Source organism: Opisthorchis viverrini (genome assembly GCF_000715545.1).
Source record: "Opisthorchis viverrini unplaced genomic scaffold opera_v5_12, whole genome shotgun sequence".
NCBI classification, from domain to species: Eukaryota; Metazoa; Platyhelminthes; class Trematoda; order Opisthorchiida; family Opisthorchiidae; genus Opisthorchis; species Opisthorchis viverrini.
In genome coordinates, this window is record NW_008751668.1 from 1,590,015 (window position 1) to 1,600,834 (window position 10,820).

Here is a 10,820-nt window from a genome sequence, read left to right on the forward strand (position 1 = left end):
AATGTAGTAGAGAAACGGCTGAATTATCTGAAAGGTCACTTGTTAGATGGTAATGGCCTCCTTAGATGCGGCACAGGGACCTTATCCACTTACGAAAGAAGGGGTTTATAAGTCTTTTGCTATTTGTTTCAATAGAAGATTTGCACATTATTCTACATCACCCCTTCTTCGGCCATCGAGAGCCCTGGTAAGTCCGTATAATTTTCGATTGCATTGTGATACGTCAAGGTATTTCCCTGAATGATTGCTTATTTTCCGGACCTGACCTTACTACTGACATCATCATCGTTTTACTTCGTTTTCGGCCCCACGAAATTGCTTTGCCTGCAAGTAAAGAAAAGCTTTTACAAGTGCGCGTACCACTGGAGGGTATGATAGCGTTTAGCTTTCTATGGTACATTGGCGGCGGGCTGAAGTAGTCCCAGACGTCAGCCATCCTAAAATACACCACTTTTGAGCTACCCCTTCCCTGTTTTGTGCCAGGTTTGCTCCACTTATGGTCGCTGATGACAACAGAAATATCTCTGACAAGAGAACAACTTCTGCAGTAAAGGGAAACTTTTATGTGAATGATGGCCTTGCATCAGTGGAATCCGTCGATATAGAAAAAAGCAGCTTGTGAGTTCAGTTTGATACTAAATCTGGGCGGATTCCACTTGAATTAGTGGGTAAACAATAATTCAGGAGTCTTGAATGTCATCTTATCAGCAAGCAAGAATCCGCGCTTGCTGATCCTGACATTTTGCCTTCGAGCTTGCATAAAAGATTGGGTCTGTGTTGGTCTAGCAAAACAGACTACTTCTGAGTCGAAGAAGATTTGCCTGAACACACAGCGACCAAACGCGACACGCTTTCTTGCATCGCTTCATTTTACAGCCCGCAAGGAACACCCTAATTCTTTTGTGGGATTTCGTCTTGTAAGTGAAGCCAATCTATGCTGAAAAGCTGAGAAGCACTGTACGGCTGTTTCATCCCTATTGGGAATCATCAGCAGTGCGCATCTCACGAAACTCCGAAGAGTCTCGAACCCGCGACCTCCCGGCTAGTAGTTTGAACACTTAACCGTTCGGCCACGAGTGGCTGACCAGCAGTGTGATTAACTCTCCCTTCTTCTTTCCTCCTAACGGACTAACACGTGTCGGAGGGAGGCTGCAAAGTAGCGGTTTGTCCCACAGACATCACATCAGGCTCCCCAATCGACATCCCGTGACATTGCTTGATCTGACACTTCCATATGTTGGAAGGACATATGGATAAGTTGCGTGTTCTAGCTGTTTTGCTTCAAAGTTACGTGTACATCAAGGGGAGTGTCACAGTTAAAAGGTTTTGCATAAGCGTTCACCATTTGAGGCAAGGTGGATTCGCCCGGCGGAACAGTTGTCTGCGTTCTCACCGGCCTTCAAGCTTGTACATAGTTACACTTCTGCAGTCACTGGCGTGGACTATTTGGGTCCTGTTTGTACGTGACAGACAACACCAAAGGAGGCGATACGGGTGCATATTCTCCTGTCTAAAGGCTCACGCACTGCACATCAAGGCACCCCAGTGCTTATCGATTGACCCCTTTTTTATTGGACTCTTTATCTGAGGTTGAAACCACAACCACCTACTAACTAACTCACTAAAAATGGAGTAGGACATAAACGGATGCTTGTAAAATGCCGCTCTACAAAGCCAGTCTTGCGCTCTAATAAGCAATGACGACAACTTTCCGCTGAATGCGGCAAAGTGAACTGTTTCTTCAATTTCACAACTTTCGTGACATAATTCGTCAGAAGCTTTATTAAAATCAATGAAGAACCTAAATACCTTATCAATCAAGGCCATAGTTTAAACCCAAGGCTCATTATTCACCAACACACTCGTTACATATAAGTGGTTCTTGCGTAATCTATGCTTAAAAACGTTTACACCTTCTTGAACACCGGGAAAAGGTGGTAGTTTTATGTCGGAGTGGTATGGGGCCCCGTAAGTTGGGGGTTGGGAAAGAATTCCACGATTTAGCAGATGAAGAAGCTAGCCACAGGCTACAGTGCCGAATTTTGCACGCTGTCAGGTCCTGAAGATTTGCGTGGGCTCAGCTGAACATGCGTTCCTTCTCTAAGACCCTCCTCTTTGAGCCTACCCTCAGTGGAAGGTAGAATTACGAGTCTTCGATTGTGTTGCTGAGCGTCCAGGGATACATATGTTTATGTGACTGCTTATAATTTGTCGCTACAAGGCCCATGTACCCTTTGCTGATGGAAAACATTTGCAACGGTACCATTTATACCAGTGCTTTGAAGAAGGAAAGAAAGTCTGATCATTTTTTATTGTCAAGCTTCGCTGCAAACCTCTCTAGAAAGCCACGGTCCCAGGCAACCCTCAGAGCAGCACACCGAATTTGCATCTCTCTGCAGGAGCCTTAAAGCTTCTGTGGCTATTGGGCGACGTTCGGTGCCTTTGTCTTTTGTAAGAATGCCCCTGATATTCCCGTCGATTTATGATGTTTCTGTGCTTCCACGGACCGTTGGCATTTGACTGGGGTTGGAAAACGGTTTCATTTCACCGAAAGAGCCATCTGGATGTTACAAGACAGCTGTCACCACCACCCAAGATTAAAATGTTTGAAGTGGGTGGGCGTCAGATTCACCTATCTCAGTACCCGGTGGATACTAAGCGTAATGAACCAAGAGTCTTAGTGGTGGTCCCCAAAGATCTCCAAATTTTGATTCGGAAGCATTCTGGGTCAATTATCCTCACAAATTTGTGGGTGTTTATTCTTGAAGACTAGTACTGGTCATCAACTCGTGGTGTAGAACAGTAAAGACATATCTTCACTCTGGCTGAGGGGGTTGATGCCTATGTCCAGAAACGCCGAAAAATCATTGACAGACATCCCTGTGGATCCTTTTTCCTACGCATTCTGTGACTTGCTTTCAATTCAGAAGACCAACACATGACAGGAAATTATGGTGAACAATCTATTTTGGTATTTGGTCATAACATATTTATTGACAAGACCAGCTTAAAATTTACCTCAGAATCTGTTGTCTTGGGCTTTCAATGGTTGAGCCCTCTGAGCCACACCAAAAGTAGCTCAGCTGATTTCAATCTGCAAACGATACACGGTCGAAACAACCCCTTTGCTCAATTATATTGAGTCATAAAATTTCTCTATTTTTGGTGCGATCCAACGCGAAACTTAAGTAAAACTAAAAATGCACGTATTTGTAGAGGCTCCTACATTCGGGACCATGAAACCTCAAGATTTCATGGCCAATGTCTTCGCCACGCTTACTCTGAATTTTCCGCTTAAGCCGCTGCGGCTTACTTCGCAGTCGGTCTTTCTTCTTTTTGGTGCAGTAAAACAGGCTAGATAAGTCAATATAAAGGCGGCGAAATGCGTGCTGAACTATATGTCTAATGTGTAGGACAGATTATATAACACAAAATACGTACTCCAATAAAAACGGGTCCCGGTAGACAGATAGGCATAGATAGATAGATAAGCCACCAAATCACCAGTCTCACTGAGAAACAAACCACCTTAGGGTTTAAGAAAACGCCTAAATCGAGGATGCTACTTTTGAGGTTACATCTTCCCTGAACAACAGGTTTTGAAAGTCATGGGGGAGGATAATTGGGCAAAACCATCAGATGTGACAAACATGATTGTGATAAAATGGTAGACACTAAAGATAGGCGCAAGTACCATAATAAGAAAACTGCGATAAGCCACAATACCCGCCATTTAAAAATTGAGGCAGACAGTGCCAACCGTTTTTACTTGGCATGATGTTTCCTATTTGCGGCCTAGAATCAACCACGTTAGGAATACAAAACCTCGCACTGCCGTGATGCGTCGGGTTGGGCAAACCAGTATCAGTCAAATACGGGCTCATTCTTCTACGGATAATTCTAGCATCATTTCGAATCACGGATTCAAGGATTCACGGATTGATACACAGGATCGAGGCTATTGCCCAATTTTCCCGGGTCGCTTTTGTTCTTGTCGGTCAGTGGCTGTCGTTCACCTGAAAGACACAAGTGAAAAAGGGTGTAGCACTGCTCTCTATGTTCTCAGAGCGGGGCAGTATGCTCGCCAGCGCGAAGATTCGCATAAATAAATGTCTAATATTGCTTTAAACTGGGTTCTAGAAGCAGCGTGAACAACCGTCGGGGGAAGGCCATTCCACGCACCTACTACCCGAAATGAGAAAAAAATTTGTCTAACGAATGTGTGTGCTCTGAGCTTGAAAATTTTCTTACTATGTCCCCACCGTGTGTTTGCTGGTTCAATGGTAAAAAAACTGTTTGCCAAGCTTTGTTCAAACAGGGCATAAGTAAGAATTAGGTCCCCTAAGAGGCGACGGTTTTCCAGGGGAAAGAGATCAAGCATCGCGAGACGCGTTTCGTAGTCCACGGATTTGAGACCGACAACCATTCTCGTAGCGGCTCGCTGGACACGCTCAATGAGGATGACGCCTTTCAGTCCCGCCGGAAGGTAGTTCACTTACTTATGAAACCAGCCCTTTTCGGAAATGTGGCGTCATTCTTCCAATCTTCGGACAGGATCCCTGTGAGATGTCTCGTTGATTTGAGGGTGAATCTACTGACCGGAAGGTCCGCAGTGCGAACCCGATCTATGCCTCTCTACGTCCGCTGTCTAGACTTAGGCAACCTGGCAGTATCCAAGCCGTCGTGCTTCCTTCGGATAGCACGGCAGTAGGCACGGGAATGTGTTACAGCTAAACTATTATTTATATTTTTATGTTATTTCATTCCGTGTGTGAACAGTCTTAACAAGTATGGTGAAAACTAAGTGATACTGTCCATCGGTGGTTTCAACATTCGCGCGTGCGGTCTCCCAGGATCAGAACAACAGCCTGGAGGGACATTAACGTTTATTATTAGATTCACTGATGTATTGGCACGCAAAATGACTGCGCAACTCTGCGAGATCAAGGGGGTTTCTGGAACGTCTTTATGAACAAAACAACTGTGGCAGGTTTTAGGTAACATTCTGGAAACCCACAATGAGCTCAACTTCAGCACATTAAACAGAAACTCCGTATTCTAGCTTGAGAATGAACATACCCAAAAAACCACTTCATATTGTTTGAAGTCTGTCGTGGTAAGCGCAGATCAAATGCCAGACGTCATTCTTTTTTGATGACACGATGTCATCTCTTGCTGCGCGTGATGCAGTTGAGCCAAAAAAGCCTTATAGGAGTGCGACTCCAACTTCCAACTGGTATCGGCGGACCGCACCCTACTCCAAAAAAATGAACCAGATGTTCATCGCGGTATTCTTTCGGCAACGCTTTCCTCAGCTAACATTCATTTTGTGTCTGGCACAGTCTTGCCGTCCTCATTTAAGCGCTAACTTCTATCCTAACAGTTACGCGTCAGCTAACGTCGGACAAACGTTCGGTCGGCAGAAGTCATCGAGTTTCGAGGCGCAAGAGGGAAACAAAATATATTGAGAGCAACTTCAAAATTGCAAGAACAGCATGCCCCGAAGGGTTAGATTCAAGACCGTCTTTAAAATCTGCTGTGCAAAGATTCGAGGGAAGGAGCATAATAGATGCTGATTACACGAGACTCTGTAGCCAGCCCCACACATCGCTGTTCTAAGCGGAAATGATTAAATATATTGTCGACTGTTTGGTACACACATGAAATTTCTCTGAAACAATAGTTTAGCCAGAGGAAAATTTTGCGTAGATTTTAGCAGCTGAAGGAGTTTATTCCAAATCCTGGAATCCCCCCACACAGTCGCAGTTTTACTAGAATTTGTTTGAGCGTACAAAATATTATTTGTTGTGTTGGACTAGGAGATGTATTACGCCGACTCTATCTATGCAAACTCCAAAAGGAGCGGCTGCACGTAAACTGCGTAGGAAAAAGTTTTCCATCTTTGAAGCCGGCATCTTGAGAGACAAACCCAAAAAACTTGTCGCAGCTAGTAAGTTTGGTCGATTTTTCGTGACCGTCAGCGCACGCCGTATCGGGTGCCAGGCGAAGATCTACCTCCACCGGTATGGTAAATACTTGGGTGGCCTATTTTCGGAACGCCGCGCAGCCGATAAACAAGCACGAGCATCAAGTAAGAGTTTGATCGACTGCAATTCAGTGGGAGGCCGTGTAACCTAACATGGACTACGCGTAGTAATAACGGTTGGCATTGTCACAAATTTTACTCTTGGGATCAGTGTGAGAATCTGTTGCAACTGCACTGTTGACCTATGGTTGGCGTAATAAATACAAGGGATCCGTTCGAAGGTGACGCATGGCTGTTTCGTGTTTACCTTCGACACACCAAATCAGCCTACCATAAACCAGGCACACCAAGCTGAAGGCACGCCTGAGGGCATAAACAATTGTCAAATGTTTGTTGACAGGAGCTCCTCTGTTTGTTTTGGATGCTACACCCAATGTAAAACATGGAAAATAGATATTTTGCCCACGTTCTCGCCATTTACTGCCCTCTAATTATACTGCTAACAATGGCGTAGCTTCTTTCCGTTTGATACTGGAAACCAGGCAACTTGGCTTGGAAGTCACCAACGGTGACCAGCAGCCACAAATCAAAATATCAACAATAACAGCATTCAAGGTAGCACTGAGCGCCGAGATTGCTGTTGCACGAAAGCATCTACCATGTTGCGGATACATGTTTAGCAACACACTCTACACTGGACATGGGTCATGCGACAGGGTGCCACAAATCATTTGCTTGAGTTTAGCTTTACGTGTATCGACTCATGCGATTGACCGAAAACGAGTATGCTGACTGGTTAACTTACCAACCAACTAGAAAGAGTACGTGTTCAAATCCAGTTGACTCAAAAACTGGAATACTAGAAGCAAACCGAAATTAATTCCACCTGAAGCTATCGGGTTAGCGGAGTTGAGAATTTCAGAGTGAGTCAGTCTATTCAGGCTGCACTTTCAGGTTGTGTTGCTCATAGATCGTTACTAAAGTGCACAAAATTTCAAGTTTAGCGACCACCGCTGATTCGCATGTGATTATCAGTCCACGAGATGAAGCACAAAATCAAAGCGTAGCAAAGTTTCATGGCCCACAGTATTTTCCTAATGGACGATAACATCTACAAAATCCCCAATGTAAATTCCACCAAGGTGGACAATTGAACAACGTTTGGATCAGACTTATCAGACGTGACAAACTCGGTGAGTTTGTTCACCGAACTCTGGCACAACACTGCAGTTTGGGAGGCTAGTATTACGTGCAGCACGATACTGGAAGATAACTTGATGCAGCATGCAGTATTGATGCGAATATGCATCTCTGTGAGTGATATGCACTCTCGGGTAAGCATAACTAGTCAGAAGATAAAGTAAAGTTTTCAGATATCTGCATATAGATTAACACCATCCCAATCTACGTCCATATTTTGCCAGATCACCGAATTTCATTGTCCACTGGAACAGTCGTACCTCTGGCAGAAAAGTGTGGTGGAATAATTTCCCAGTATCTTTGAGACCCGGGATGCAAAAACGGGGCTCTGAACTCAACTACCCGATTGCTTTAGTCCATCAGGGACATATCATAGCTTTCGAAATTTCAATAACTCTGTGCGAATACTAAGTGCCGTTTTTGTGTGGATAGTTTAGTCATCATTCACAAGGTTGCTGAAAACTTTTCGACAGCCCATGATCGGTTTAGCCCTTCTTGGGTCTCATCAGGTAGGCGCAGTCCCCGAGTTTCCGTCAACCCTCTGTTCTACTCAAACCCAACTTGGACCGTTTTCAAGAACTACACTCACTTGCAAATCAATTTGATTTTCACGAGAGACTCAACCGAATCTCTCGTTTGTGACATTCTACAACTGAATGTCTTCCACACAGGCCGCCTCATGACTCAATTGGCACGATATACGAGATACCGCGGTATATTTTCGTAAACGAAACTACTCACAAGTTTGCTGAAAGCTTTTCTTCAGTTGAGTCTCTCGGGAGAACCAAACTGATCTGCAAATGAGTTTAGTCTTCTTCAAATTTCTGCCAAACTATGAGTTCTGATGCGGTACACTAAGAGAATATACGAAGTCCAACACCTAATAAACACGTTTACGATTTTGCAAGTGGTTTGCCATAAGTAGTATCACAGAAAAATTTGGTTGACCAGTGGTTGTTGGTTCATGTCTCATTTAACGGCTGCGGATAAAGGTGGGCATAGCTTGACGCATGTTAAGCACGACCGCAATAAGGGGCATCAGTAGATAGCTCATAGAGATGACCAACGGATGAAACAAGTTCCTGCGAGTTCAACGCGTGAGACGCCGGTAGTAAACAAGAAAGCAATTACAGTCTGTGTGCTTGTAACTTACTGAACTATTCTAGCACACATATCTTGTAGACAGTCACCGAATAACAGGTAAACAAGTAGGTGACTCCAGTCGTTCAATGGACACAGCCATGTATGAGTTGGTCGAGTGTGTTTACTTGGCCGGTTTGCCGTTGATGAAACAGAAGTGAATCTCGATTTGGATCCGTTAACTTCGTCTCATGTAGCGCTAATCAATAAGGAAATTTATATCCTTCAGGTTTGTGATACAACAGAAAAACGTAGGTTTCAGGTAAGAGAAGGAGATCCCGTAACTCGTAGTGTGGAGTCAGAACCCAGATATTTTAGGTAACACAAGACTCAAGTTGGGGGGAATAACTGACGCATAATCCATCAGTTTTTTAGCGACCAATTCGGAGTTTCTTAGACGGTACTGATCAAATCCACTGACTCGGCGAACCAAATAATGAAGACGACCAGTCACAATTTATGGCGACAGTCACAGAGTTTTGATGCCGACTATTTTATCAAAAGCATCAAAGGACAATGGACCCATCATCGATTCGCCTTCGAGTGGCTTAGCTAAGCCGCTGGGTAGTCGGTTCATCAGATGACTGGATAAGAATTACAGCCCAGTAAACAGTACTCTGCTGTGATCCTGTTTCATTCAAAACTGAGCTTGATTTCTGGTATAAGTGTACAAGTTAACCATCCCAATCACTTCTCATATGACAAGTGGAAATGGACTATGGATGAGAGTACGTCAAATCCAAACGGGCACCATGGATGCAGTTTTAACGTTCTAATGTCACATGGAACATGCTGACTACGAGAACCATTGAAAGGTCGAAGTGAGTACCAAAAGCGTGTGTGCCTGTAACACTCACATTAAAGTATGTCACATTGTGCTCTTTGAAGTTTTTGGGATGTTAGTTCTATACGTATACATTCTAACGGCTGCTGGAGATTCATACTTACATATTTGTTCTGTTCCAAATGAGCACAAAATACATCATTGTAGACTATATTTCCTGATTTTTGACCGTACCTAACAATTTCAACACTGATTAACGCACTTTTCAATGTTAAGATAGTCCGAAAAATCTCTTTTGTTCTTCTAAGGTTATCGTTGACGACCCCTGACTGTGTCATAGCTAGCCTATGCACCCTGAACTATTCGCGCCTACTCCCACTGAACTAGGGCACCGTATTCTCTAATTTCTACAGTGTTTCACACAATAGATTTTCACCTAAGCAATCAAACAACCAATACTTGACGCGTTTTAGCTTATAAAACTTACCAGTTTGAAAATAGCCAAACTATCCAGCGTTCCATCAATGATGCGGAACACAAGCGACAATTCCATGCACATAAAGCTGCATTTCAAAACCCACATATTGTTCCACTAGACGAAAACTCAAAAAAGACAGCGAGCAATACATCTGTAATTAAGTTATAAAGCGAGCGAAAATAACTCTTCCGGTATCTCTATGATTCACTCATTTTTCAGGCAAAAGCTAAAATTTACTGTGCAGTATATTTGTCAACCAAACGTTCGATTGGCTCAACATACAAACTCGTTCATTCTACAGGGTGTCTCATAATACACGCAAAATTTAGTTGGGTAAATAAACGCAAACATTTAAAAAAATGATAACAAAACTTTGTATTTTAGTAGCCACATAAAGGAGGTTTTGTAAGCAAGTGTTAATATTTTCTCTTGTTTACGACAGATGTCAGTACATTGAAATTGTGAAACTCTATTATTCCCTTGGTGAAAGCGCCAACGCTGCACTTCGTGGTTACATAACCAAACATGGTCTCATCAAAGATCCGTTCACCGTGTCGACCATTACACGCTTGATTGCGAAATTTGAGTCCACTGGATCTGTATTATTTTCCTGGCAAAGGAAGAAAGTATCTGAGTGATGAAAGCGCACCCGTTGTACAGAATGCCGTCGAGCAACTTCAGTCTCAGAGCACCATGGCATCTTCGTCAACAACTCAGGTGTCTCAGTTGACCGGCATTCCCCGCGCCAGCGTGCATCGTATTATGAGACGCCACCTTCATCTCTACCCGTATCCTTTCACTTTATTATAAAACATCACGGAAGACAAGGAGCAACGTGTCACGTTCGTGTCACTTTTTCTATGATGCTAGAGTACCTGGCGACAGTTACCTCCATATGTTGCAGACGCATTTTATTCCGCAACTCAAGCAGCACAAGAAATCATCGACCGTCTTTCAACAAGATGGCGTTCCACCTCTTTACCTCCAAGTGAGAACTTACCTCCGAGAGCAATTTTCTGATGAGAGAGTCACTGCTCGTGGATTTCCATTTTTTTGGCCCGCAAGGTCACCCGATCTCACACCTCTGCTTTATTGGTTTTGGAGAATGATCAAGGCTCGCTTGTATTATGAAAATAAACCGAAGAATTTGGTGGAGTTAAGAGCAAGAATTGAAGAGGAGTGTGCACTAGTGACGCTTGAGGAAATTAAACATGCTGTGTCTCACATCTCAT